At 40.7% G+C, this 27,437-nt stretch overlaps 1 protein-coding gene across 9 annotated transcripts in view; it reads right to left on the reverse strand.

Moving 5' to 3' along the window:
* Nucleotides 1-27,437, reverse strand: part of cald1a (caldesmon 1a) — a 350,697-nt gene that overhangs the window by 222,453 nt on the left and 100,807 nt on the right. For all 9 annotated transcript variants that reach the window (XR_013778065.1, XM_079334944.1, XM_079334938.1 and 6 more), the window contains one exon: nt 14,217-14,336. The gene's annotated coding sequence lies outside the window, so the exon portion shown is untranslated. The remainder of the gene's footprint in view (nt 1-14,216; nt 14,337-27,437) is intronic.

Consider the following 27,437-nt stretch of genomic DNA (forward strand, 5'->3'; position numbering starts at 1 on the left):
CTGTTGCGTGGTTAATTATACTGATACAAAAGACCCAGGACCTGCTGATGACACAGGGAGGAGAAGGAAGAGCATAAGGAGGAGGAGAAGTAAGAAGGGTGCAAGTCATAACGTCGGCTGTAAAGCCATCAAAGCGCCAGTAAATGTTGGCTGAGTGTCCTTGAGATCATAGTGCGAGTGGGAGTGTGTGCGTGTGTGTGTGTGTGTGTGTGTGTGTCAGCGGTGGTGAGGGAGGCTCTTTCTGCGCACATAACAGACATCTAAAAGTCAACATGTGCCAAATGTGATTTCATAATGAGGAAGATGTGCAAAAGGTGAAGAGCGTGCAGATGAATCCAAGTGTGAAAATGACAGGTCAAAGAGGAATGGGCCAAAGACGAAAAAGGGGAAACGTGTCATTTCGTGAACGAGGATTTCCGACTGCTCAGTTCTACCAACGGATGGAACTTCATCATAAAAACTCATACGGATCGTATCCTTATGAATTACCAAGTTGTAAACGTGATCTCTCTTCTTTTTTTTTTTTTGCAGCCTCTTCAAATGTCACTAATAGATCTAAATGAAACAAGCTTTCCTGTCCTGTCAGCTCAACATCGCACATTGAGTTATCCTCATGTATGAAAGCTCTCCGATTCTGTCTCTTACCTTGAGCATTTGTTGTGGTGGTGGTGATTTTTTTTTTTTTTTGTGTGTGTGTATATGTGTGTGTGTGTGTGTGTGTGTGAAGAGAAAACAGAGATGCTTCCTTGAGCCAGCTTTTCGTACACTCAATCTCGACAAGCCTGCAGGGTGTGAATACTGTAAGCAACCAACTCATCAGGCAGTCAGCACATGTGCAAATGCAGATAAATGAACATCAGCGCATGAGCTCGAGTTCTACTGCTCACTCTTAGCTGATCACCACCGTGCACCTGTCCAGTATAGGACCCAGCAGGAGCGACTCAAATGTTTGTGTGTGTGTGTGCGTGTTTGTGTGTGTGTGGTGACAGGTCTGCCACTCTGTTTATCCCCTAATCCGCCCTCTAAGGGAGTGTGTGCAAAACACAGATTGCACTCCCCATGTAATCTACAAGGGCATCGTCACTAGCATACGTGCAGGAACATTATGCAAACACACACACACACACACACACACACACACACACACACACGCACACACGCTGGTTGGCCTTCAGCCACATCTGACAACAATGAAACTACTGTACGATCAGTTACACAAATGCACTCATAAAAGCTGCTCGAAAGACTGACAAACAAATCAAATCAAAAAAAAAAAAAGAACAAAAATAAACAGAAACATCTGTCTCCTTGTATAAATGCAAGCACGCACAGACACGCGTGCAAAGTACAAGGGGGCCCTCAGCAGCATCTGATAATTCCATTCAACCAATCAGCGCTCATCAGCCAACCGGCTGGGGGTCTGTAGAGGAGGCTCTCAGCGAACATGTGCTCCTGACAACAAGCAAACACACATATTTCTTTCTCTCTAATACACACTACAAAACTCTCCGGCGCTCACTAATTGCGTTGCTTAGTTGCACTCATGCATGCAAACACATACAACTCACCTCAAAGAACAGGAATAATGAGGGATTTATATGCAACTTCCTCTCGATGCAAAATCTTGCTCGGAGTAGTACAGGAAAACAAAAACACAAGGACACTCTGGGAGCTCGGTTATAAGCCTCTTTTTTTTTTGCTTCATTTTTCGACTCCATTTAAGCCGTTTAGAATTTATATTTTTCGTTGTTCTTACTTGTTGGGAAATCTGTCACGTTTTTTTTTTTTTTTTTTTTTTTCATCCTGATGTGGAAGCTCAAACGTAGTGGTTTGTTTTTAAGTAGGCACGGCGGTCTACAATGGTTGAAGAGGAGTGTGAAATGAGACTGTAAGAAACATAACAGTCAAACCAGTTCTCACAGAAGTAGAAGTGAAACACCGAAGTGCTGTGATTCAGTACATCCATGTGGCACAAATGACGTCCTGTGAGATTAAAAAAAAGGACTCAAAGCCCCCACCGCTTCGGGTACGAGCTGCATTCATACATGCAATAATAAGGAAGTGTGCTTTTGCTCATTAGAGCATTTCAGTCCCCAGGTTCTGCGGCCACATGACAAATGAGCTGAGGGTGAAAAAATATATATTCTTTCTACTCTCTTTCTATCATCCTTCATCTTTCCTGTTCTGATCCACGCTCTCGCTTTAAAAGTGTTGTCTCTGTGCATCTTTCCCATAATAATACATTTTCTTTGTAAAGCATTTTTACGTACATTTTTTAAAATCTCAAAGTGCTACAGAGTTTAAAAGGATAAAAGGGTAGTTAAAAACACATAAAACATAAAAAGAGAAAAAAAAAAGTTACATCTAAAAAGATGAGTTTTCAAGTTTTTTTAAAAAAAGCAGCTGTAGCCTGTGGGGCCTTCAGGTGTTCAGGGAGAGCGTTCCACATTCTTGGGGCAGCAGCAGAAAAAGCCCTATCGCCCTATAATGCCTTTACCATCTATGTCCTCTTATGCTTTGCCTTGATACAGTGTTGTGTGTTGTACAACCAAAAAGCTAGTTCCTTTCTTTGTCTGAATCCTTTCATCTCCAACTTCACCTGCGGGCCTTTGCGATCCCACAATGACTCAAACATTTACAGACCCCACGGTCCTAATTAAGCTAAATAGAATATTGAGAGAACACAAAAGGAATGCTTTTGCATCCTGCGTCCGTGAGGATGTTTTATGAGCACTTGGAATGTCAGTGGCAATTTACCCAAGGGCCGGTCTCTTCTCCACAAAAAGCCCTTTTCAGCAGAGCAGGTTTACATCACTCAGAGTAAGCCATGCATCATCCCACGCTGTGGAGAACTGCAGAGTGCTTCTGATGCCAGAAGGCTAATGCTGTCTATCATATCCAGCCTTTGAGTTTTTAAAGTCAGAGCTTGATATTAGGATCTTGGAAGTCGGAGCACATGCAATGCTTTACATGTTTGCAAATGAGAGCTGCCAAATTCAGTGCTGTCTTTTTATTTTAACCTATGAATTTGTAGCAAGATCCAAAAATTGTTGCTACTGTGCTGTAGAGATAAGGGCTGAACGATATGTTTTACCACTGCACCTAGCATGTGCTGGTGCGCAAAATTCTAATTGTGATGCCAGGCGAGCTGAAGCACACCACGCTGAAACAGGCTAAAAGCACTTGTTCATAAATTATCAAGTACGTGTTTATTGTGAGGCCAATCCAATTTCAAAAACCTTCAAGCAGTTAAAGCCGCACACCCTCCAGAGAGGTTTCTTTTTTTTTACCCTCCCTTCAGGTTGGGAACCAATGTGTTAGGAGATTGTTAGCTACCGTTGAAAATAACAAATCTTGTTTGTTTGTTTTTTTTCCTTTTTTGCAAATGATTGCAACAAATTCAGAAAGCCTATTTCAAGTTAAAACATGAGGGACTGAAATAATCTTTTTTAAATCATTTCCTGAACACCCAAGCTAAGCTTAGTTGTTGCTACAAGCTACTGCGGGACACAGTTGTCCATGACATCCTGTACAAAAAAAACAGGTTTTTGATTGAAAATGTTAATGATAAATTCCAAATATGCTAATAAAGATATTTTTTATACAGTCTTAATATCATCGAAGAGCTAAATGCCCAATGTTCCTGCTATAGCTTTTTATGTACAAGAAGTTTCATTCATCTCATTTAGCTTTCAGCAAAAAAAAGTTGGTTAGCCGATTTTATAATTTATTGGTAGTTTTTAGCATGCTTATCACTGCAGTAATACCATTATCAAAACTGTATATGTCCAAATTGTAGAGAAATAAACTATTGCTTTTAAACTCTCAGCTGCTCATGTTGTATTTTCCACTTATTATCCATTGCTTGCTCCAAGCAGAGGAAGACAGTGTGATGCATATTTCTTCAGAGGACAAGACAAGCTTTGAAGAGGATCCTTTATTTTCCCCCCAATAGCTTTCCCAGAGATGGGGAGATTTAATATGAGGAAGGGAAAATGGCCCGATGAACCTTCCCCCAGCTTGGTACTGTTACATCCTGTTCCACAGGACATAAAAGCCGGTGTGTCCCTATAATGTGCATAAAATCCTGAATGCCAGCAGCGATGTACTGTACTGCACTGAAGGATGTTGGTAAATGACAAGAGTTCTGTCTGTCTTTGTTTCTAACAGTAGAAGTGTTTCTATTTTCTCTTTTGCTTGGGTAAAGAATTCGTTCAAGGATAAATCTTGCAGACCATTTTTCACACACACAAAAAAAAAACTTTCATAGGATTCATAATTCCTCCATATTGGACTTTCCACACTGCATATTATGGATGTTCAACTGATTATGAGACAGTTACCTGCTACTTTATGACAACCAGCACTGCCTCAGAGATCACATTAATCTAATACAGCTGCACAGCGCCTCATGTTCCGTGTTTTGAGACTTAATGTGGATATCTGTATATTGTGTCTGTGCATTGTAGTAAGAGCCAATCATATAGCGTTTACTGGTGCCAAAGCCAGAATCTAAATGCTGGGAAATGAAAATTGAGCTCAGTTACACCTCTACGTGGGAGGTAATACAAGAACCTTATCGTACTTCCATTTCTATTATCCTGCAGAGAATGCAAGCACACTGGCAGCAGCTCACACTCTTGTTTATTTGCCTTTTATAGATTTTCTTTTTCCCCTCTCTCTCTCACTTTTTTCTTTTTCTAATGGAACCAGGCACAGTGCCACCTGCCAAATTGTGCTGGTAGAGAAACGCAGAAAATAAAACAATAAAAACTACAGCATGTTTGTGAGTGTGTGTGTAGGTGGGTGTGTGTGTGTGTGTGGGTGTGTGTGTAGGTGTGTGTATGTAGGTGTGTGTGTGTGTGAGAGAGAGAGAGAGAGAGAGAGAGAGAGAGAGAGAGAGAGAGAGAGAGAGAGAGAGAGAGAGAGAGAGAGAGAGAGAGAGAGAGAGAGAGAGAGAGTATGTAGGTGTGTTTTCTTGAGGGAGACCAAAACACAATGTATGCATGTGTGTGTGGGTGTATATTTAGGTGTGTTGGTGTGTGTGTGTGTGTGTGTGTGTGTGTGTGTGTGTGTGTGTGTGTGTGTGTCAATGAGGGAGAATGTTGTGGACTTTCACAGCCTTTTAGTTGAGTGCTGCTGTCAAACGAGCTCACTGTGTGAACAAAACAAAAAAGAAAAAGAACGGCAAGCCAAGGCAGCAGCGGCCGTCTGACGAATCACAACACAATCTTATTGAATGATCTTGTTCTGTCGTGCCATGCTGGCGTAGTGTTTTAAAAACTGACCCAGTGTTGCTTAAATAATGCCAGACAGCTTTCACAATCAAAATGCACTTTGGGCCTTTTTGCTAATTTTTTTTAAGCCAAACTGGAATGACCCGTCTGTGGTTGATAAAGGAAATATAACAAGACCACAACATTGAGAGATCTGTAGATGAATGTTTCAGACAGCTGATAAGTGCCATACTGTAAAAAGAAAAACAAAAAGTTAAGGCTTAAAAAACGAGTCCCTTTAGCGAGCCGCTTCAACCAGCTCTCATGGTTTGTTATAATAATGAGTGCTTGTCGAGCCATCACCTTTCAAAAGTGACGGACATCCTTATGACCAGAACACGCTGGATTGCCACTTTGCTCAAGATCAATTAGAAGTGTTTTTTTTTTTTTCTATTTCTTCTTCAACCACCACTCAAAGCCCATCAGTCATGATTCATCGTTTGCTAAAATATGATCTCCAGCAGTGTTTTACAGTATTTTCAGGGGCTTTCTTTTCGTCTTTTGATTATGAATTCAGGTATCCTGTTGTGCATGTAAAGTATTCTCTTATTAACATTTTTCTACGGTTGTAAATTAGGAACAAAATGCAACAACAAGCCACATGATGACATACCAGCCCCCGTCGTCATTCTTCTCATGCGGATTGGATCTGCATAAAAGTGAAACTAACAATCCATAACAGATCAAGCCTTTAAACCTGAATCACAAATGGTGTTTGGCAAAAGCACATCAGGATTTAAAAATACCTGAAACACCTCAGGAAATGATCAATACATCCTTCGTTTTAACAAATAAACATTTTAAAAACTTTCTTTTTCTCCTCTTGACGACAGACCTGACCATGTCTGACGCTTTACAAAAACTGCACCACGACGTTATTTCGGCACATGTAATTTCAAGTACAATGATCGGTTTTTGGTGCACCTACCGATCTACTGAGCCAGAGTGAAGTCGCAGTATAATTTACATTCTACTTCCTCTCTTTAGGATGTTATGGATAAAGAATGAATGGGCGATAACGCCACACAGAAAAGGAAGTCTTGCCTGGAAGTAGCTTCACCAGAATTAGGGACACATTCACATCTGTTCCCAGAGGCCTTAAAATGATTCAAAAGCAGGAACGTTATTAATCATTGCTAAAGAACCAAAAACCTGACAAGTGTAGAAACAACAACTAAGGAGGGAGCTGTACTGAGACAATTACTAATTTGAGCTTTTAGGGGTTTTTGTGTTCCACACAATGATAGATGATGAATGTCAAAAGGTTGCTAGATTGATCAGGATTCACGGTGAACCGTCTATTCTGTGCTTTTACAGCAGAGCACAGTGATTGTGTACACTCTTAAATGCTTGTAGAAAATTGCCACTTTACAAAAACCTGATTTATCATTACCTGGGATGGAAGGGATGTGAATACCCTCTCTAATTTGGTACGAGTCCATATCTATGTTTATTTGTGTGTGTGAAATAAAGTGAATGATGTGTGTGGGATGATGCATTAGCAAAAACTTCCTTTAGCTTGATACAAAAAAAAAAATGCTTTAAAGGGCTTGCATGGAAAATCATTAACTGATTTAGGACTAACATATGGCAACGTATGCTGGTGCTGGATCTCATTAAATGGGTTTTTGTTTTTGCTTTAATTCAGCAGGTTCTAAATCCACTCTTTGGTTTGCTAAAACAACACGTTTTTTTTTAATATTTAATAATGTGTTTAATGCTCTGTGAAACATTGCCCATTTTTAGATGGTGTTTTACGCTTTCCCAACTCCTCTTTCCCATTGGGGAAAGAGGAGCTTTGAAAGGATGACATAAATCTCTGGTAAACATAATTGCTTACCATTTTCTGGGGATGTATGAACAAGAAAATGTTTGTTCACAAGAAAGGACTTTGTCTTACCAACAGAGAAAAAGGTTGGATTTGAGTGCAGAACACAACGACCCCTGAAAACCTCAAAGGGAGTCCTGCTCCTTCCTTAGTTACTTCTACATCTGTCAAGTCTTTTGTTCCTCAGTAATGAATATTAACTTTCAAGCTTTTTTTCCCATTCACTGTTGTTAGAATAACATAGAATAATAAAGTGCTTTTAGACTATATAGAATGGTCACATTTGATGGCGGTAAATGACAAGGGTATGATCAAGGGTAGATGGACTACTTAAAAAAAAGCCTTGGGTTTAAGTCTGTAGTAAAAACAACAACAACAAAAAAACATTGAGTTATCTTTAACACCAACACAGTGTTGCTTTCTCAAACTCAATAAATACAAACTGCAGATGAAAGTTTGTGTCTAAAGTAAACCATGTTGTCCATGAATAATCTGTAGACGATTCATGCTTATCTAAAGATCATTTCAAATGTTGAACTATTTTTTGTTTTTTGTTTGGCACCAGGAACAGTTTCCATTTGTTGTTGGAGGTCATTAGGGGCTGTGTGGTAGGGTAGCTAGTATCAATGGTATCAATGCATGGTTGCTTGATGTGAAATTGACAACTGCACTGGATAAACAGAATATCAATGCCTGATGCATTAAACTGTAGGTCACTGCCCACAGCCTAAGATAAGGGACCTGTATTTTCTTCATGGATGACTACGGCTAACGCTAACAGCTAACAGGCCTGTAGCACATAATTACTGTATAAACATTCAAAATCAATCATCCATTTCTGTAAACATACAAACACAAGTAAACACACTGATGAAAGACAGTGCAGAGCACTGCATTGCTAGCCAGCCAGATCGTATCAGTGTGCTTGCTTTTAGGCCCTGCGGTGCCATCAGATAGCATTTGATAAGAGTGTGACAAGCTGAGGCAGCAAAGGTCAGGACATGATGGCAATAAGGGCAAAAGCAGCCCGACTCGCTGTGCAAGGAAAGAAGATTGTAAGATGCTCAGGTCAAAGATGACACATTTGACCAAAGCAAGAGATGCTTTAGGAGATTTGCAGTTTTAGACCCAAAGTGTTTGGCTCGTCTTTTGTCTGATTCGATTGTACAAATGTGCAGGGAATGGAAAATGCGCTTTTGAGAGACAGGTTTCTCAATGCAATGTGACAGTTTTGACTATGTTATATATTTAAAGGCGCCCGCTTTAAATACAGGGACAGGATGGATGTCGGGCTTGGGCTTCTCCATCAAATTGGGGGAAGCCTGTTATTGTTTTTATTTCGTTGCATGTTTTCTTTTTCAATCCCGATGTCGCGAATTACTGTAAGGTCATTGGAGTTGACATTGTAAGACAATCCAAGGAGCCTGTGTCTCTGCCAAAGCAGATCCCAGCAATCCTCGCATTTACACACATCGTCATGCGCCGCCGCTCAGCTCAAATGAGTTACAAAGGAAGCGGGGTGGGGAAACATTAGCAGCAGTCGGATGGACTGGATGCATAAAAATATTAGAGAGTGATTTATGGCCCGTGTCGATAGCCAGTTCCGGGACAACAACGTTTTGTAAGCAAAGGCCCATTCTGGCATCTCTATCCACTATTCTGGCTGAATGGGTGACAAGTGGGGGTGCAAACGAGTAATCAGTTACAAAAAAAAATAAAATAACTGTACATGTTTGTTTATGTGTTGAAAAGGATTATAAAGACTTTTAGACCACATACGTCGTATACTCTCGCACTGCCACAAGTTAATCTTTGTAATTACTGCGGGAATTCCTTGGTGTCGGCACTGCTGCGGACGGAAAGTGAGGAATGACGAGGGTGCACGGAGCTGTCACGCATCGGAGCGGACATGCTATCTTTATAATGCTGCTCCATGTCTCCCGTTGCTAATGTAGTTGTGCTGCCCGCATTGATTCCAACGTAAAATCGCAATTGTATTCGATCACAGTGACAAAAAGAACTGCAGAACGATTGCTCGAGTACTCGCTTCAACTCGCTTTCATTTCGGCACCCCCTAGTGACAAGTAAAAGCCTTTGAAGAAAGAATCCTTCCGCATCAATGGAAAGGTTTGTACCTGGGAGATTCTGCCACTCAAGTTAAAAGTTCAATTTCAAACCTATTCCCGTCGTATCTTTACACCAGAGAGGCTAAACAGCTAAAACAGAAACCGATTAGATTCAACACTCACAAGAATAAGATAAAAAATTTTCACTCTGAATATTTTCGAGTCACATTTCTGAGTCTGCTGGTAAGTACTTCAAAGACTGAAAATTACTGAGAGCCAATGGAGTTTGAGCAGGTGTTCAGAGGATAATATCACGTCGCACTTATTGTGCATTCCAAGTTGATTATTTTAATTACACTGTGCGTTTTATAGACGGCAAAATAAGCAATGAAGACAAAAGGTCTCAATGCGAGTAGAAGCTGCCGCTTGCTCGATATTGGATTGAACAAAGATTGTTCTGTTCAGCTACATTTAAGACGTTGCAGTAACAAATGCTTCACTCAGTTTTAGAAGATTTGGAATCCCACTAAGTGACTGTCTGCAGAGCCGTCTATCACTGCACAGCTCCAGAAGAAGGTTTATTATTATGGCGTCAGGCGTTTTTTTTTTTTTTTTTGTTCCACAGAACAGTATGAATAGACAGAGAGAGCAAATAACTGTTATTAGATGTCTGGGAAATGAGCACCGTGTATGCTTTCTGGTCCATATGCATTAGAATTTTCTATGCACTCCACAGGAGAACTTTGTATTCTTTCTTTTGTTCATGGAATAAAAAGAAAGCTTTATGTAGTCGTATGGTGGCAGAAGTTGAAAGTGGAAAGAACACTTTCTGCACGTCAACATCTTTTGGTCAAGCTGACTCACTTTAACTAAAATAACAGAACCTGCAAAAGCTGAAGGCAGCAGGGCAATTCCAAAACAAGATGAGCAGCGTAGGTGGACGGAGCGTGACAGATCCGAAGCAAATATTTTATGTTCCGTGTTAGATGCATCCGTGATGTTGAACCCTTGTTCCCAGAGGATACATTCTCTTCAAACAGCAAATAGGGTTTGTGATTATCTTATCTCTAATATTGAGATGGAGGGCTTCTGTTGATAATGAACATTCTAGATTGGCTTTAGTGTCAGTGTTAAACTACGTTTACCACACTATTATTTATATGTATATGTATGAATGTGTGTACACACACACACACACACACCTGTTTTACTTGTTTTAAGCGTGAGTTTTCCAACCGATGTAATGAGAGTCATCTGGTGAAGATGTTCCAGGTTAAGCTATACGGGTATCAGAGGTACAGTACCCAGCTTCGACACCTTCCTCTGCACCTGCGAGTCTAACAAGTCACACAAGAGGAAATGTGCAAACCGAAGGTTGTTGATACAACAGGGCGCCTAAAGCACTTGATGTTGCACCTTAGGGGTTGAAGCCAGAGGCAGCAGGTGCTGTTTCGATGACATCAGCTTCCCATAGAGTGGGTTGGATGGTTTTGTTCAGGACAGATTTCAGTTTTGTCCGCGCCCTCTACCCTGGCTCTGCCTTGAGGCTGTAGCAGCCAGCCTTTTTTTTTTTTTTTTTAAAAACAGTTTGTTTATTCCGTTTGCCTCCTCCGTCTTTCCACTGCATCTTCTGCACACCAAAGCTGAAAACAGAACAATAGCTGCAGCTTATTTAATACTGGCTTATGATTTTTTTCTTAGACCAGGTTGATGATTGCTGGAAACGGTTTAGTGTGGGACTTCACCATATGAACCTTTATACCCTAATGCTGAGAGATGTCTTTGTGATCCTTCTTTAATCCTGCCTTACACTGAAAAGAAGCAACAACAGAGTGCACAGTTTGCTCTGTGAGAGCTCAAAAGGTAAAACACTTTTAACACATACTGTCATGCAACTTTGTCTTGTTCAACTAATTAAAAAGTGCTTCTTTGCAACTTTAATATTTCAAAAGTGTATAGTTAATATGATCTAAACATTTGTTAGAACTCAACATATTTGATACTTCCTGTGAACGCAAACTGGATGTTGCTTATCATCCCCTGTCATCGGCACGTTACCAGGGCAACATTCCGTAGACACACAGTACTGAACGCTCTGACCCTATCTCTTGGCAGATCCAGCAATGTAATTGTCCATCCCCAGCACCCCAGGATGAATCAAGGAGGATGAAACCAGGATGCATCTCGCTGTGGATATGCTGCAGGATCACGAGCCACTCAGAACAACTGTCATATGTTTGACCCTTGTAGCCTTGGGCTTCAGAAATCTACAGCATGCACAGGCTCACACACGCCTACATCATGTGATTGAACATACATACATGCATTCATGGGTTTGTAGTCAAGAATAGAACTTAGATTTTCCAGGGGGGGGGAAAGCAGCAGCGAGTATCGAGGAGACACTTTAAGCGCAGTCTCACCACAAGGTCACAGCCCGCAGGCAGCAGCAAGAGCTGCAATAACCGCTCTCCATCTCCCGGCCCCATTTAACTGACTGATGCTTTTTGACTTGTCGGAGCAATCGAGCCAGTTAGCCTGTGGGAGGCTTCAATTAGGACCAGGACTTAATGCAGTAGAGAACTTCTGCAAAGTCCTGATCTGAGGTCACAACGAGAGAGTTGCATTATTCAGGGGAACGCGAAAAAAAAACAAAAAAAAAAACAGCCGTCGTGAAACCCAACTTTCATCGAGCTGATGATTTGTTGGCGTAGTTTGGTTGAGGTCTAAAGCTCAAACAGAAAGTGCTGTTATCCTTCATGATTGAAGGGGTCGCTTTAAATTTTGCTTCATGCCGATTCATGTATCAATGAATTGTTTTCTAAAAACTAAAATCGTCCATGCGCTCTCTTTATCTGAGAGGATAACGCCATGGTGGACTGTTCTGTAGACCTGCTGTGCTCATATAGCACGCACAGTCTTTTCATACATTCACTGCTCAAACGTGTTTACATCTTTGAAGCATACATTACATATTAAAATGGTTCAAGCTTCACCTGTTTCCTGTACTGTGTGTATTTTCCTCCAGTATGATAATGAAATATTCGACCAGAGCTGTGAGTGACACGCCTGCCGCACTTTTTCACGGCTCGTCCGACAGGCCCATTTCCTGCAGCAGGCATGCGATTCAGCCGAGGCTCCTATATAACTGCCACCAGCACCTTGCATCGGCCCTCCGTACCTGATTTATGGATAAGATGGGGTGTAGTTATACACTCCCCCAGGGACCGAGCCTATTTGATTTTGTCAGGGGCAATTAAACAGTCCAGGATGGGCCTTGCAAAGTGTTATATGATGAAGTATGAGGAGAGAGCTTTGATGGTTTTTATTTTTTCAAGGCTTGGTGACTCTTGATTTGACTTTAAAAAAAAAAAAAAAAAAAAAAAGGAAGTGAGTATTGCACTTAACAGTATTATTTTTATTTCTGCACCTGATTCAGTGTGTAGTCAATCCTAGAATCCTTTTTTTTATTATTCATCAAAGGAGGAGCTATAGTTTGATGGAGCAATAGAAAAAAAAAAAGAAGAAAAAAACCCAACAACTTTGCACCACACAAACCTTGAGGTTGCCTGTGTACACATTTTCCCCTCCCCCTCAGCGCCGGTGCATCATTGTCTGAGCCGTAGCAGTCAAAAATGACAAGAGAGGGTGACACTGAGAGGTCCCAGAGTTCAGCTGCTTGAAAATGTCACCAGGCTGGCTCTGACAGTACACCACATAGGGAGAGGCAAGTGGATATGACAATAAAACTACCTGAAAGTGTCACAGATCTCTTTCTCACACACACACACACACACACACACACACACACACACACACGGATTGGATTATTTTGGAGGAAAAAAGGCAAAAAACAAACAACGAGAAAAAACAACATTGTCGTTTGTTCGGTTAATGGAGGAGTCCGTTATCCCCGCTGGTTTTAATATTCATACCTGCTCAGGGGTTTCATGGGAAAAATGCATGTGCTATCCTAATGCCATTAATCTTATTTAAAAATATAATGCCTTTAAATACAAAATCCACAGATAAAGGGGAAAGTTGTAGGTGTAAGAAGCGTTCAGATTTCAGTTTGCAATCTGAATAGAAATTTCCATTAGTGTCCCTCAGACATTTTATGTATGCAGAAAAAAAAAAAGTCAGTGTGAAGAATTATTGATAGAGAAATCACTGGACTCTGTGCATTACTAGAATCTCTTTGAATTCAGCTGACATTGATTTATATTTTTACTGATTTGTATAAAGATTTGAGAATGAACATGAATACAAATCTTTATCCGTGCAGATAACAATGGGCTTGCCGATGTCATGTCCCAGCTCTGAAACATTCGGCTGGTTATCTTTGCGATATTTTTGAAAGAAAAAAAAAAAAAAACACCTCACCATTTGTTGGTGATAACGATAATGCCACTTAATGCTCGCTTTTCGTGTTAACAGTCTGTTTCCTGTTCAATCTATTTTGCAGAGAAAGCCCTTTATTGAGTATCTAAATATATGCTGGCTACACCTGTAAAGCAAGAAGGCTGCTGCTCCACATTCAAAGGCATGTAACCTGTGAATCACACACGTTGTTATGGTGAAGCTGTAACAGTTAAGTTTTGTTTTTTTTCCACCTTTTTTTGTCATCAGAGTATTAGTCGTATTTCCGAATAAAGACTAGTTAGTGGTCAAGGTGTGTTATCTGAAGTTTTGAAGCGAACTTGCTGTTGCCGTGGTAACCACAAGGGTCAGCGAAAATGTTAATTACACACGTTATCTGACTGATTTAGAGTGAGCTATTCATCCAGACAATCTACTGAAAATAGTCCTTGACAAAAAAAATTCAGACATGTGCACTTACATGCTGAGGATGATATTCCAGCCAATAGCAGCCATCGTGTTCCTGTGAGTGTGTGCACATGCAGTAGTGTTTGGTCTGAAAATGAGGTGTGGAATTCAACATAGGAGTTTTACAGCTATGATATGTGACTGAGAGGAGGAGAGAGTAAAGCCAAAATGCCTTTCCTCATTCGACCCCCCCCCCCGCTGACAGAGAGACTCACATCCTACCTCCACCAGTCAGCTCCCTCAGTATGGCATCAGTCCATCCGCATGAGTAACTGTAACTCTTCCCTGCAGTCAAAATCAGTGCATCCGCTTGATCCAATTGGCCACGCACGTCAGCATCACCTTGTGTGAACAGAGAAGATAAAGAAAAATGGTTCAGTGTCTGAAGTGTGGCCAAGTCCTGGAGCTCTGCAGTGACAAAAATTAATGTAAAGTACATTTCCCCTGGGTGTCAACTTATTGTTTCAGCCACTAATCTTTCCATGCTGTCAACCTTGTTTGTGCCATGCCTGTAGTTCCTCTGAATTTGCTCGACAACTGGAACAGTAGAAAGCATAAGGGGTAGGATACACCTATTGAAGTATGGAGACCTTAAACCATTTCAAACTGTCAGACTCATGTAAAACCTTCAAGGAAAATCAGTTTATAATGGACTAGATCTTATTTCTCATACGCTGGACTTTTATTGTGTTGTGGTTTTTTTGGATTATTCTTCTTTAGTGTACATGTTAAAGAGAGTTTTTTTTTCTACTCGGATCAATGAAATGGTTCCAAAACCATTTAAACTAGAAAAAGAAAACCCTTGTCCTCAGCCACCCAATCAAAGACAAGTTGATATCACTCAATGTCATCTCTGCTGTCCCTTCCAGTCAATACGCATGCATAGATAACAAGAAGAAAGGGGATTTAGTTATCTCATATCATGCCATCATTTTAGTTGATCATAAAATATTAAGCATCGGATCAAAGTGCAGTCGCTTTAAGGCAAAAAATGGACAACTATTTCAATGTACGGCACCTAATACACTTGACATAAAGATGTGGCCTGCAACTGGAACTGATAGCTTTTTGGCTAACAACATGTTTTTCTATGTGCTGAGTAAAAACTGTTGGATACTCTCAGGAGAAAAATTTTGTCCATTGCATGCTGCCCCTAAGAGGAGTCATTAACAGTGGAAAAAAAAGAGTCACTTTTTTTATTTTTATATAAAATATTAAGCTGATAGATTGAGTAGTACTGGAGATTAGCAGCTAATAGTCAGATACACACAGACTACAGAAAACATCGAAACACTTTCCTGGCAGATGATGTCTGATCAAATTTATGTTGAGATTCCCTTCGGCTCACAAGTTTTAAAACTGTTAATTTGGTTATATTATTGACATTTTTTAAGCTAAAAATCGTATGTAGGAATAATCTAATAATCTACAATAAGGACAATCATAAATTATAATATAATATAATATTTATTCTAAAGAAAGATAGGTATAATTTGTTAAACAGCATAGTGGGAGACTTACTTAACTCCCTTTGACTGTTCCCTAAACATTCATGCAGAAAGGCTGTATAGTGCTAAAAAGAAGCTATTACAGCCATCATTTAAAAAACACATTTTTCAAAACCTTGGCTTTACTTAGTACGTTATTCAAAATCACTTTCATGAAAATGAAATATTGAATACTTGGAGGTTCGTACACCTACAGATACATTTAGAGTCCATCTCAGTACAAAGACAGCAAGAGCTCATAATGTCTTTTTTATGTTTTCCATCTGACCACCCGCTGCCTCAGACTACTTCAAAACTGGGTAGCAGGTGCATGAATACAGAAATCACAGCCATACCTTGAAGGTAAAAAAATAAATAAATTAAAAGTAAAATAAACCTCTTACATCGATGAGGCCAGTTGCATGTTTGTAATTATTTGTAAGTGCAAATTGACAATTGCATCGGAACAGACACAGGCACAGAGGTTTCCCTGGCAACCACAGGCAAGGGAAAGGACATGTATTGAGCGGCTGCGTTAAAGTGCATATGACCTTTTGACCACATATTGAATCAGCCTGCTTGTTTAAAAAAAATCATTTTCTTTTGTCATTTAGCTAAAATGCTAAACACATCGAACGGAAAAAAAAAAAGAAGTAGAAAATACTAAGAATCTCGAGTGTTGGTTTGAATACTCGCTCCGAACAGCTTGTGTAGTTTCTTTTATGGCTTATTGAGTCTATGGTAAGAGGGCTTGCACAGATGTTATCTTTCATCAGCACGACTATGCAAATTAGTTTCTAGGTATCTGTTTTCATAAAACCACATCATGGCAAAGTGAGGATTTTTACACCCAAAAGCACTGCAGCGTTAATTGGAAGAGGTGTTGTTATCCTCCAGTCATAGTTCCGCATTAAGTGTGAAAACATGTCGATGATTTTTACCTCACAGCAAAATCTATACCATCATGTGACGGCTGCTAAATTATTAGCTACAAGGCAAGGCATGTGTCAAAGGGAGTGAGAGTGTGGATCTAGCACAGGTTAATTTAGGACTATCAAGTTTTGCTAATAGTTTGAAAATGAAGCTCTCTTTCATGTGCATGCATGTCGAATTAGTGGAGCGTTAAATTCAGGATGGAATGTCTTCCTGTTGCAGTTTGCCAAATGCAGCAGCTGAGCACTAGTCATGAGCTGTCAATTCAATCAGAAACTCTCCGTCAGTGGATCTTGCTCTTGCAGAAAGGCAGGGGAAGTGGACGCCTCGGGGGGAATCTTATACCTCACGGTGGTTGGTGGTAATCTTTATAGAGAGCTTGGCGAGAAATAAGGCAAAGTAAATGTAGAAGTTATTTAAGTTTCAAGCCAGCCAACAGGAATTAAAAAAAAAAAAGTATCCCCTATAGTATACCCTAAAGGATTCTTCGTTTTTGAAAGAAAAAAAAAACGTAAGCAACAAACAGCCGTGTGAATTACATCAGGTATTCTTACTGATGTTAAAGCGTTCTTGTGATGAAGCTGCTTGTGCATCATGTGTTCGTTCTTACACCAGTCCTGCCTTCCATTGATGCTCTTTGATTCAGCTGTGGTTTAGTGAAAAAAATAAAATAAATAAAATAAGAGCTTTCCATCATTTCAGTATCTGACACTCATGGCTGCATGTTCACTTCAACATGCTTTCACCAAAGAGCAGTCATAAACAATGTGCGGCTGGATTTCATCACATCCTTTGAAGACATTTGACGAAACATTAAAACAAAGAAGCCGTCGTATCATTTTAAGAATTCTAGCCATATTTTTTTTCCCCCCCATAACCTTGGGATTCATGAGCATAAAAATCAAAGTAAGCCCTTTTGATAAAGTGCATCACGTCTGGGGACATGTGACCGACTCTATAGTCGGACAGATAGTGTCATCGTATGAGGAAGATGGAAAAGCTTATTTACTGCAGAGATTAAGGCCTATGTAAAGGAACACATGCACCTAGCCTTGGCAGGAATAAAAAAAAGGGGGAGGAGGATCTGTCAGTCCGCATGTGCAGTTGTGGGAGTTGCAGTCACCTCAGTAAGAGTGACTCTCTTTGGGATGAACGTCTCGATCAGAGCAAGGGGAGGAACAGGAGGCTGGAAAAACAGCTTGCACAGAAGGTATAATCATCTCCGGCTTTGGCAGAGGGAGGCATCGCTTTATTACTCGTCTAAGGAAATGTATAATTGAGCGAGTCGCTTCATCCACTTGCTGCAAAAACTGTCAAGACAGACGGCATTTATTTAAAGGGAAATCAGGCAGGGGAGCTGAATGACATGGGAGCTGAGGACCTGAGGTTTGAAAACAATTTCAGGTTTTGCTCTTTTTTTTTTTTCAGGCTTAAAACTTCATTTCCAAAATCCCTGGAAAATAGTGAAGAGTTTTGTGCTTTACCTCCCCAGGGTTCATAATAAATGAGAGCACTGAGATCAAACATTCCCCAGCACTTTCAATTAGACGCCATTCCACTTGAACCCCACTTGATCTTGAAATGTAAAAAGCGTTGCGCTGCAATTAGTTCAGATTGAGTTTGTTTTATTAAAACATAGCCTGGAGGTTTAAAGGAATGTACACACATTGGTGTCCATGTTGGCAGGCTATCTGAAAGTCAGATGTTGAAATCGTTGAACTTAACCGTTGAGCAACCAATAGGAAGGAACCAGCAAATTATTATAACAATAAGATTTGTTCATCTACAGAGCCTCAGATTTTTTTTTTCTTTTTTTATCATATCGGTTAGAACAAAGCATACCTCAACGTTATGGAAAGGGGAACAGAAGGGGTTTAATTTCCATAGCGCTTTCTGCATCATTAACGATGGCTTTGATTAATGGTGAACATCCGCCGAAAGCCCCACCTGTGAGAATCGCAATGAAGACGATCATTTTGCCGGGGCCGCAGCCGCCTTCCATTTCCCCCCATGTCGACAAGAAGATAAAGCAGAAAGGTAAAGGCACAGGGGGTTAATTTACACTTGCACCTGTACTGAAGTCACCACTGTTGTAAATATTGTGACTTTTTAATCAGCAACTTTGGTGCCAGTGCAGAAGGGGCACACAGTAGGCGTGTGTTCGATGGGGGAAAAATAGCCTTGCATCAATTCTCCCGCTTTTCCGCCGACCTCTTCGCTGTTTGCAACCAACCCATGTAATCCATCATGGAGACATTAATTATGTGCTCGGCTCTTTCAGGACAAAGACTCTAATGAAGGGCCTGTCAACACCGGCCTTCTCCCAAAACAGTGCAGTCATGGAGGTGGAGGAGATGCTCCTGCTGATCCTCCCCACTTGGATCTGATTTTTTTTTTTAAAGAGCAAAGCAAAAAAAGAGGCTAACTGCGTTTTCAGCAGCTGAATGAGATAATGCTTGCTCAGTTTACACCTGGAGAGGTTAATTCTTAATGGATAAACATGGACCTCTGGGGGAAGAGCGAAATTGCTATCAAACTTGATTCATGATCATTTGCATGGGAGGAGGCTATTTTCTTTTTTTTTTCTTTTCATGTAACAAATGTGTCCCAATTTGGGATGCTAATTAACTCAATGTTTTAGAAAAAGTTGCATAAAAGAAACACAGTGAAAAAAGTGACAAGTCAGGGTAAAAAATTTAGTTAGAAAAATTTAGTGAGTAAATTCTTCCATGCCAACAGCCATTTTTATTGAAGAGGTTTTAGTGAGGAAGTTAACAAAGGATGGATGAGGATACTTTCCCTCTATCTAAAAGGATCATTTTAAAGATGACGTCACCCATGGGGTTTGACAATAACCGTGGATGATGTGTCCAAGGCTACTAAAAGTTTGCATTTGGCCACCATGTTACAAGAGATGGATCTAAGTTGTATAACCATACGTCTAGCCTTTCCCAACAAAATCTTAAAGTTCAGCAAACATCACTATCCCGTTGAGCTATCGCAAAGTTGAAAACATTAAACATTAAACATTTTTTGTTTGTTTGATATTTTATGAATCTCATCATGAGCTGTTTAAAAAGTCAAACTGCCGTTTCCAGTGATTTGATAGCAAACATGAGCAACTTGGTCCCACTGCTTGAAGGTTATATTTGGAGCACCAACATATTTAATAATGCAAACAAATTAAGGGGGTTTGTTGACCCCTTCGGGCTTGTAGTTAAAAATATTAGTGGATAAACAGAAGTATTTTATCAACTCTATCCAGATTTGAATTTGCTACATGAGGGATATCATAATTGTTTCCCGAAGTCGCATCAAACTAACAACTGTCATTTGAAATTAAGTGTTTTGATTTTTAAAAGGAGCTTTTTTTTTTTTTTTTTTTTTAAATCACTAAAATAACTTCCTCAACTCAACAATCCATCTGAAGACGAGGCAGTCTGTCAACCTTTAAACTTCACTACATGTCATTTTCAACATTATGGACAACATTTATCATGATAAAATCTTTGGAGTAGATTAAAACATACGTTTATTTTTCACCTTCTTAGTTGTCTCTAAACCAGCCTGCAACATGCTGCCCTCAAACCTTGCTCTTTTTGTAAAGTGAGATTTGTTATGACATGGCAAATAAAGATTGGTTGACTGATCAATAAGTCCTTTGGTATCTGCAATGTTTGTTTTTTTCTGCTCTTGCTCTTGAACACTGGAACAGATTGTACATTGTGAAAACAACTTCCAATGTTGTAATCACAAGCTTTAAAGTTTCATGTGAGGGCAGCATGGAACGCAAAGAAAGTCAGTGATATGCATTAGTAAAGACTTCTGAACACATGACCCCAGATAATAATGTTATCTTTCAACACTGTAACAATTTGACAAAAGTCAAATCAGAGAATGAAGCCATTCAAAAGGAAAGGCTTATCAGCAATGTATTTATTTGACAAGAGTAAATTAAAATGTGAAAATTGACACTGGTTATGTAGCCGACCATGCTATAAATATGGAGTTATAAAGCCAGCATGTGATTAGCTTAGCTCCATGCTGAAACTAGCATGCTAAGAGGCCTCCTGTCAAAGTTAATACAAATGCTTGCTAACATTTCTAAAGGTCACTGATTAAAACATTTGCCTTTGTCAGGGCGCATACGCACGCGCGCACACACACACACACACACACACACACACACACACACACACACACACACACACACACACACACACACACACACACACACACACACACACACACACACACACACACACACACACACACACACACACACACACACACACACACACACACACACACACACACACACACACACACACACACACACACAGTGTGAATTGTGTGAAATCAACAGGTTGAGGACTTATTTGGGTGCAGTGTTTTGTACTAATTGCGAAGCTAACTTTGGCTAAGCTAATCTACAAAAAAGGGTATCTTTTGGCATTGTACCTGACACACAGACGTCAATATATCAATCTTGTCACTGAACTTCTGTGACAAACTTTTCTTGATTCACCTGTGAAGCTGCTTTTAACTGCACTGGGATCAATAATCACGTGCCTTCGACAGACGTGACCGGTCAGCCAGACAAAGCACCTCCCTGCCAGTCGGCCACAATGATACACAAGTGTGGAGGCGGCGGTGATGGATTGAAGACAGAGCCAGGACTGTAGTGCTGCAGGTCTGCTCAGTGTTTCAGATGGACACCTCACAACAGCCGCAGCCTCGCTGAGCTCAGAGCCTCTGAGGCTTGGAGGGATGGCTCAAGGCGTGAAACTCGAGCCATAACTGAGCCGAGTGGGCTTTTGTTTCATGGCTAATTACAGCTGACTCCTGGCTCTCATCCTTCCTCTACCCCCCCCCCCCCCCACCCCCCTTTGCTTCTTCGTACCTCCATCACCCCCTCTCTGCCTGCTCCGTCTTGCTGCTCACTGGTGGAAAAGGTATTACTAATGACAGAAGAAGGTTACCCAATTTATCTTCGGGCAAAACCTTTCAGAGCTAGCTCCTCTTGCGTCCCTGCAGAGCACAGATTGCCCGAGGAAAACACACACACACACCAAACATACACACACCTACACACAGCAACAGCTGCAACCGGGGACTTACTTTATCTCAGTCTGACTTTTGTTGAGATAACTAAATACAAAAAAAAAAAAAAAAACAGCACTCTGTGTTCTTTTGGTTTAGGGCTCATTACCATTTGAAACTCGTTTTTGAAATTCATCGGAGGGATTTAAGGTGCAATGTGAAAAGAAAATGTTCATTTTCTGAAAAGCTTAATTCGATCTTCTTGAAGCTGTCGACCACATCCAGGTGGTGAGGTAAGGATGCAGATTGTGTGATTAACTACACACACACAAAAAAACCAAGAAGGACGAGGGTGGGAATTCTGCTTCGCTGCAGAGAGATTTTTTAGAATTCTGGCAATCACAGGTTGGGAAACAGAGAAAAAGCGATCATGGTGCAGCTCTGACTTTTCTTGAATCATAGCACGAGATGGTCAATGTGAAAACCGTTTAAGGGTATCTTCTCTTTTGTGGTACAGTCAAAGTACCCTTGAGGGGTACTCGCCTAAACTGTTTAATGGCCATTAATAAAACACTGGCTGTAAAGTCACAGATGTGATTGTGTAAAAGCCAAATGTTTTTTTTAAGATAAAGTGTGTTTACTCACTGCTAATGAGACAACTAATGTAAAAACCATTATTCCTCGATTCACTGCCAGTCATAAAGATGCAGATTAGATAGTCCGGTTGCAGAACGGGTGTTAAGATTTTAAAAGAACAGAAAAAGGGATAATAACAGAAATGAAACCTCACATTTAAGGACAACAGCCCAGCTGTATTTTCCACGACAAGTCACTGCCAGAAAGCAGCTCAGAGGTCGACTTTTAGCTGCTCTTTAAGGGATGATGACCACAAAGGGCCAAACAACTTGCAACGCCGCAATGTTGCGAGTCATTCGGGATTATTTAAAAAAAAAAAAAAAAGGTGAAACATTTCTGAAAGCACTCGTATTACAGATGCGTATACTGATTCCGCTCGTATGTCTTACATGTAGAGTTAGAAGCGAGAGGTTAGCGCCTTAGAAAGAGAAGAAAAAACTGTTCCAAATTCTTAAATCGTACGGATGAAGTGGCTGACGTGTCTCTGCTAAATAAATGAGGTGAAGGATGTCCACAGCTGTTAGCCACTAAACCCTGATTAAACAGTTATTAATCAGCGGGCTGAAGGAGTCATTCCAGCATCCATCAGGTTCAACTGTTATGCAAAGGCCAAGTATTAAAAACCACAAGAGCAGCTGCGCAGATTGCCCAGTGGTCAGGTCAAGCCCATGTCCCAATGGTCCTCCAAGCAGGTGGCCCGGGTTCAAGTCCAACCTGTGGCTCCTTTCCTACATGTTATTCAAAACTACTCCATCCACTGTCCTGTCCAAAAATAAAGCAAAAAAGCAAATCAATCAAACGAGGATCCCTAATACGCCGCCAGATTAGATTTAGCATGGGAAGTCCTGTAGGTTAGCATATTTGAATTTCCCTCGATCAATAAAGTATCTATCTATTTATCTACCTAAAAGAAACATTTCTATTAAATAAAAAAAAAGATTTCCAGTGTGTAAGCCGAGTTTGATTTTCAAGTCACCAATCTTCACCGTCATCTTCACTCTGCGGCTGTCCTTTTTTTTCATATCTGCCACAAATGCCAAACAAACCAGTAAAGCAATTCATCATGACACTGTCTATGTTCTCGGCGGTGACTGAGCCTCCTCTGTCACTCCAGCCGTGCAGGCTGTCAGTTAGAAACCCACCTACCGCTTCTGACCTTTGCGATATTCATCTTATTAATTTCCCCACCGGTTCCATTTGAAGGTACACAAAAAAAAAGCTGCCAATTACTTTTGTGGTGCGCGCACAGACGTAAATAAAAACGCAGTGAATGATTTATGGCATGTTTTTTTGCTGAAAACACTGATTGACGGATACGTCTGCAAACTGATTTGAAGTCATGTGACTGTAAAAAAAATAAAAAAAAATAAAAAGCATGAAAAACAGCGACATATGGGAGTAAACATCGAACGCTCTGGGTTGGCGGTTTTACAAGGTTTTTGTCTTGTGTGAAAATCTATGAAATGTGACCGTGCCAATATGGATCTGCCTATAAAAAAAAATATACAGAGCGAAATTAATTTATGTAAATTATGGGTGACGGTGAGGTTTAAAGTCTCTTAGGACATGGCATTTCATTAAGTTTTTACCAGCGCTCTGACATAATTGCGAGCTCTAAACCTATGATCGCCCCTTGTGAGCCCGAAACCCGCAGTGCTGCTTGACATTTATGAGCAAGTACAGTTGAGAAGCGAGGGTAAAAGGGGGAGCAGAGTAAAAATGAAATCTAATTTTGACCTGCTGGTGAAAGCCAAAGATTAGACTGAGTGGTTGAAATGTACAGAAAATTACAGGGTGAAGAGTATGAGCATATGAAACTGAAGGAGCATTTAATTAGCGGCTTCGCTATTGATTAAGCTGGGCAGAGGTGGGTTCTTTCATGAGCTGCCTGGGCTTTTGTGGAGCAATTTATTTTTCTAGCCAGCAGCAGGTGGAGAGGATCCATCCTGCCGAGAAATGAAGCTGTTGGATGAAGGAATTTAAGATAAGAGAGGGAACCGGGAGGGCTGGCAGATGGAAAGGAGAAAGATAGATACATGGATCTTTTTTTTTTTCTTTTTTTTTTTTATGTATTTGATTTGAATGTAAACATGCAGAGGAGGATAACTCTGATTTAAGTTGACCGCAAAGTGAAGGTTTAAACAAAGGCCGCGGCAAGCAGGAGAATCAATAGTATATGCGAACTCAACAGAGACATTAACAGGGTGAAAGATTGGGGGGGGGAGCAGGATATCTGGATGGTGCGAGAAATCATGCCAGACGAAGGTCGCATGGGTGTGAGTGTGTTTGTGTGTGAGGTAAGTGTGTGTGTGTGTGTGAGGTAAGTGGAGGGGGGGTATGATAATCTTGGCAGAGCGATCTCAACAGCTGCAGAGTCTGCGAGCAGAAGCAGCAGCATCAGCAGACATCTGTCTCTGCCGCCGTGCCCTTTAGAGGTCTGCAGACCCTCCGCCACAAGTGTCCGTCTGATAGGCTCAAGTATGAGCTGTATTTAAGAACAAACAGTGTGAGAGACATTCAAGTATTTAAGTGCTACCGGTGTTAATGTAGTAAAACATTTTTAAAAAATGGTAGCAGGAAGTAGATATCTTCAAGAACATCTAAAAAAAGATTTGATTCTTTTGTTTGTGATACGCAGAGGAAAGCATGTGCAGTTTAATTGCTCGTGTGTGATAGAAAAAAAAAAAAAAAGAGTTGAAATGAAGGTCAAACGTGGGAAAAATCTCGAGCAACGGGAAGTCGAAGCAATGAATCAGAGACGGCATCGTCGCGCAGCCAAACTTTGCGAGAAAGCAGGGTGAAAAGAAAAGAAAAAAAATTTGTAAGAAACAACATGACCCTGCACAGCCAGCAAGCACCCACACAAAACAAACTCAGTGTGAGGAAGAACATTAGAGGAGGAGAAGAGCAGTGCACAGGCATCACCCACAGATAGCAGAAGGATGCATTAAAGGCAATTTAGAGTTCTCAGACAAAGGCACGCCCTGGTGTTTTAAAATGTGTAGATGAGTGGAAACTAAATGGCAGCACACACAGCACACTGCGACAACAAACGACGCTTGATACAATCACCAAATAGGTGTCGCGTGACAATGCCTATTTTAGCTGGGAGAAAGAAAAAAAAAAACTACAGATATGGAACAAGCCTGCTGAAAGATGGTCCGCCACTTGCACTTCTTGGCCTCAACCCTTGCCTGCCTGCCTTCCCAATTTACATAAATATGAGAGATTTCAAATGCCAGTGTGAAATGAAGCCACCTGATGAACTCATCTCGGGGTTAGCTACGAGTCCATTAAGTTTATTAGGCTGGCAGCGAGCGCGGGACGCCACTCCGGATTAGGCATGTGTGACATCTTGCATCTGGCTGATAGTTGAGCAGAGATCATTCACAGGGATATTCGGATGTGTGCGTGTAGTAGGTACACACGCACAGACATGTGGACACAATAAATGTGTAAGCCTGTTTGAGGACACAAATGGAGCTTATTTTGCAAATGTTGGTGTAAATACGCACACTGGTTTATCAGATCTTAACATAGAAGGTTTGAATCCCTTATTCCCTCAGTCCATGCCATTAAATCTGCCTAAAACTGATTTTTCATAGCACATGGTACATGCCAAAAATGTATTATATGTTAGTTGAAAAGCCCCATTATGCTATTTCATGTCCTTTGATTATGATACAATCTTGTCATTTTTATCTCCCCATGTGTTGACTCCTGTCTATATCACAGGATCGATAACCCCATTGGATTTTGCTCCTTCCTGCTTGTCCTTTTCACACTCTGTGCTTCCGTTTTTTTTTTTTTAAGTCTCAGTCTTCTTTTTCTATACGAGCTGGGTTGGAAATAGGTCGGGACTCCCCCCCAAGGAGATCCAGTAAAATTCAGCAGGAACAGAGCCCTGTTAGGAGACTAGCTCAGTGAAGGGATTTGAAACCTCTCCGGCAGCGCGTACTCACAGGTTAAGATTATGGTCATTGGTGGGGGCTTTTAGGTCTGCCGATCTTGGTGGGAGGCGGTGAAAGAAGCGCCGCCTGGGAGGCTCAACTCATGAAAGTCCTCCTTGTAGTGTTTCAGCTTGCTTTGATACCGTTGAAGCAAAGTTAGCCTGCTTGGCAGTGTGAGGAAATGTTAATGGAATATTTACACCCAACGAGCCACAAATAAGCAACAATTAAATAGAAATGATGTCCCATGCACTGACCAGTATATGAATACCTATGTGATTTATTACCATATAAATCATTTTGCACAGTTTTGGGTCAACAAACAGAATAATGGGGCAAAACTTTGGTCCAGGCAAGCAGCTGTTCCTATGCACAGTCGCATAGGGAAATGACGACTGGCACGGTCACTGCTTGATAATATCTTGATTTTGAACGCTCTAAAATAAGAGATATTAACTGTAAATAAATGGTGGGGACTGTTGTTATGGTTATGTGGATGTGGTACCACTCATAGGATTGTGCATCAGATGTCCCTAATATTTTCTATCTTAAAAAATCATGTTGCGCTCGTGATATTTAATTGCAAACACGCTGAGATTTTTTTTTCCAGCTGTGTTCAGTTTGCCCTTGATTTGCTTCTGATTATGGAGAAAGAAAATTGGCTATCTCTCTCTGCTGCACGGGGCTGCACTCTCATCATGAGATCAATTCTAGGAACACTTCAAGTACCAGGAGGGGACACTTTCTATTTTAATGTTAGGGCAGGACGAGTAAGACGTGACATGAGTTTCACGAAACAACATTTTGTCGCTGGATCGTTCGGGAAGCTTGTCTCAAAATTAAAAAAATAAATAAAAATACATTCCTGTTTTGCACAGTATAGAGATAGCATGGAGATGCTCTTTGCTCAGCAGCACTGTCAGGGGTAAAGAAGCTGTGGATCTGTTTTAGCAGGATCAGTCTTCAACTGTTGGGTACAAGTCATTTACGCAAAAATTCTCCCATTAAACTCTCTTTGTTGGAGGCTTGAAACAAATGTCTTCTCCAACCTAAAAGAGTCAAACTTAACGAATTGTTTTAAACAATGCTGCATCAAAAAATATATTTTAATATATAAAATTAATTCAACTAGTAAAACAATATTGTCCCAAATAAACTGTGCACCGTTAGCAAATAGGGAAGGAGGTGGATGTGGCATAGTAACAGGCGAGGCATACATAGAGTAAGATAGACTTTCCTTCTGTGCCTGCACACAGTGAGCAAAAAAAAACATCCACTTTTATCTCCCACTATGTCCAATTTTAGTGACAAGACACCTCAAAAATGTTTTTTTTTTTTTTCCTTGTGACTGCACCCCATTCGAAAAAAAGTTCCTCTCACTGGAGCTGGATCCA

Source organism: Symphodus melops (assembly GCF_947650265.1).
Source record: "Symphodus melops genome assembly, chromosome: 22".
Taxonomy (NCBI): Eukaryota; Metazoa; Chordata; class Actinopteri; order Labriformes; family Labridae; genus Symphodus; species Symphodus melops.